At 34.9% G+C, this 3812-nt stretch overlaps 1 non-coding gene across 1 annotated transcript; it reads left to right on the forward strand.

Moving 5' to 3' along the window:
• The first annotated feature begins 1283 nt into the window (after window positions 1-1283).
• Window positions 1284-1390, forward strand: LOC148211443 (small nucleolar RNA R71). The gene has a single exon (XR_015791119.1). It is a non-coding gene; the product is annotated as a small nucleolar RNA R71 (small nucleolar RNA).
• Window positions 1391-3812: the final 2422 nt, after the last annotated feature.

The raw sequence follows: 3812 nt of genomic DNA on the forward strand, positions 1-3812 counted from the left end.
AACTTAGGTCATGTATATTGAAACACAAGCATCTTACTATTATGTCAACAACTTAAGATTCAAACATTGTATTCTTTTAAAAAACAAAACTTTTAATTTACTTTTTTAATTAAAAAAACTTACAAATTTTTTTTAATTAAAACAAAAAAAAATATTTATTTCAAAATTAAAGAGATTTAAAAAAAAACTTTATTAATTCAACAAAAAAATGTTTTATTTAAAATATATTTTTATTTAAAATATATTTTATTTATTGAGATTCTTTCCAAAAAGAATAGTTAACAAATTTGTTTAAAAAGATTTTATTCCTTTATTTAAAAATTTATCTTTTTTTTTAACATTCATTTTAAAGTTAAAAAAATAGATTTGAAAAATTCTCAAGACCTTAGGGTCCTTCATAACTTAGTCTAATTCTCGTGAAAACCGCCTTACAGTGGTCATTTCCCTCATGATCTTGCTTCAGGTACTCTGTGTGTCCAGGCAATGCACCTTGAGGTCTAGATCTTTGGTCTTTTGCTATCTGCCCCATTTGCGTCTCCAAGTTTCTTATCGCAGCATCAATTCTTGTCATGAACTATTTTGTTGTAGCTTCACTTCTTATCATGAATTCTTTCATCATGGCCTCAAAACTTGCGTTGGTACCACCATACTGATTAGTATTTTAAGCTATTTGTTTATTGTATTATTGTGGCAGCAATACAGGTTGAGTAGGAAAACCAAAGGAGTGTAGTTTTGCTTTTATTTTTTAGTGGGTGCTTGCGCACTGCTACTAGCTACTCCTTGGTTACTCCATGAAAAGTTTGGATGGTGCCTCCATTCAAGGTTGTAAGTGTTTGAATATGGATTGAAATTCTGCTGGGCACCTTGACCTACATAAAAAACAGACGGTGGATTAGCTGGATAGTTCTCATACAAGTGGTTTTTACCACAATAGACACAAGATATATCTGAAATTGGTAAAACCGGAGAGGGTTCAGGCATCGCCGAAGTGGCGGTTTTGGTTTCCTTCTCCATTGTTAGCTATTTTAACATCTGGTCCATAACCGCCATTTAGGCTTGCATTGAGCTACTGTGTCCAACTCAAAGACTCCGGCTAATACTTGCTTCTTTGGCAATGACCTTCCTACTTCGCCTTGGTCATTAATGTCTGTCATCTTGTTTAAGATATCAACGATCTCATTAACTGACTTTTCTAACAACGAGCCATTGGCTGCAGTGTTCAACATCATTTTCGATGAACGATTCAATCCTTTATAGAACTGTTGAATTTGCACACATGCAGCAATCCATGGCTTGGGCATCTTCTCAGTAACTTCTTAAAACGTTCCCAAGCTTCTTGTACAGCTTCATTCTCCTTTTGTCGAAAAGACACAATGTCTTCTCGAAGGTCTACGTTCCAGGTCAAACTGTGGTACATCTCGGTTATCTGCTAGAAGGATCAGATTAGGAACTTCTCCTACTCGATTTGCTGCTCCTTCACATGCGATATCTCCATTCACAGGTGGATTTTGTGGAGGTGGAGGATCTTGTGGATTTCTATTCATCTTGATAGTCTCTTCTCCAACTTCAACTTCTTCAACTTCTTTCTCTTTTTGATTTTCTCCATCTTTTCTCAACCTCTGCTCACGCCTTATCCTCTTAAAGGTGCTTGCAATCTTTGGATCAAAGGTTAACCAACCAGACTCTGTGCTCATATACAACTCACTTAAAGGTTAGATATAACAATTAAGTCCAATGATAGAGGTATGCAACAATCACACATGAAACAATTCACTTGAAAAAAAAATATGATTTGAAAACTTAAGTCCCCGGAAACGACGCCAAAAACTTGTTGGGACTTTCTCTACCTGAAATAAGATTAGAGACTCGTGCAAGCGCACACAGTCACAATAATACCTGGTAGTAATCCAAGGTCGAATCCTCAGGGACTTGTTGCTTTCCAAGACAATTTTAAAGAAATGAATAATTCAAATATGCAATTGTGGTTTATGAAGAAAATAATGGTGAAATGTTGTTGTTTGAGGTATTGAATAACAAGCAATTTAATAAAACTCAACCTCTTTGCTTCTTACCTTAGCTTTTATGCAAAACATGGAAGACACACTTTGTTGGGAAAATGCACCAGGTGCAATTCTGGCTTTTCATGAGAAACAAAGTTCTACTATTTCACTATCGCTTTTTGTTGCTGTAGAGACTAGGGTAACCTACAATCATATAGCTATGTGTGATTACAATCCTAAAGAATATCTACCAACTCACTTGCATTATGCGTTAGAGGGCCTATGTCTAGGACCATGTTTTATGTGCTCATGCCTAAGTCACATCCAATATTGATTTCCTATTATTTAACCGCACTCACCTTTCCCAAGGTTGGGCTTTGGTGTATAAATCAAGTTCCCACTAGCCAAATGGAAAAAAGACGTAAAGAAAAGTTTTTAGAAACCAACCAAAAAAAGTGCCAGGCGTAATTCTGGGCATATCCTGAGCGTGTTGAAAATCAAATCATTTTGACTAAGGCATTCCACAAAGAGGTTGATAACTAATTTAGAACATAATTAAAGGAAAGTAAATGCATGAAAACATAATGAAAATATTTTTCATTGAATTTAAATGAATAAATAAGCCGTACAATGAGTTATAGCTTGACCCTCTTCTCACTCGAGCGTGAGGGGAGTTGAAACTCGCTAAAGAACTTTAAAAGAACAGAATGAACAAAAAATGGAAGTAAGAACTTGAATTAAAAGCAATACAAAAGTTAAAAGCGTGAAAAACAAATAAATGAACAACTAGAACATAAACATAAATCTTAAAAACGTGTTCTACAACTAGAGAGCAACTAAAAGAAGATGAAATGAATCTTGGAACGGATGATTTGCTGATGAAGGGATGACTTCCTTTTATAGCACCATAGGTTGGTCGAAACTCCCTTCCATTTTAGGTGGAAATGGGTTAAGATTCACCTAACCAGCTCCCTTGGACTTGGACTCACGATTTTTAACATGTGGAAAATGTCCTCCTTGCCTTTCATTAATCAAAACGTGTGTTTTGACATTTTATCCTCCAAAAATGAGCCACGAGAAAGTCTGCAAAAACAGTTTTCTGTTATTTTCTTCCAACTTTTGACCGCATTTTTCTCATATTTTTTCTAAAGTACCATAGTTTGACTTTTATGCAAAAATAGTCTATGCATGTTCTACTTTAGGAATATGTGGTTCTTTTTGGCAAATAATGATGGAAAAATGGTAAAAGACGTGGTCAAACACGGTTACTGACACATGTTTCTGCAACAAAAAGTCAACTCTAACAACCTTGGGGTGTGATAGGTGATGCACCATCTTCCTTGGTCACATCACGACACTTCTCTATCGACCTTCAACATGACGTGATGGGCGACACGTGAGTGTCGCTACCACTTGTCCACTACATGGACATCATGGTAAAGGTTGTCGAGGCCCTCCAAAATAATTACTGATTTTACTAAATTTAACTTGTAGAAGTAGCAAAACCAGGTCAAATCCCAAGGGAACCAATGAATTAATTTCTCAAAGTTATAAAATGGGTGGTTTTGTAATTAAATTTTGAAATTTAAAAAGATAAACTAAAAGGAAAACGAAAGTTAATCTTACCAGGCTTCCAATCCAAAGGTGTGATTTTCATCAAATTGTAATCTTGATCATCAGCTTTATATAAAAAAAATTGATTTCTTGATTCAAGAACTTAGTCTACTTACTCGGAACAGTCGTGGTAAGTTTTAATTCTCCTAATTTAATTAATTTAGACCAAGCATCAAAATTAAATCTTATTAATTAATC

Source organism: Momordica charantia, assembly GCF_013281855.1.
Source record: "Momordica charantia cultivar OHB3-1 chromosome 5 unlocalized genomic scaffold, Mcharantia_2.0 BLBB01000005.1, whole genome shotgun sequence".
Lineage (NCBI taxonomy): Eukaryota > Viridiplantae > Streptophyta > Magnoliopsida > Cucurbitales > Cucurbitaceae > Momordica > Momordica charantia.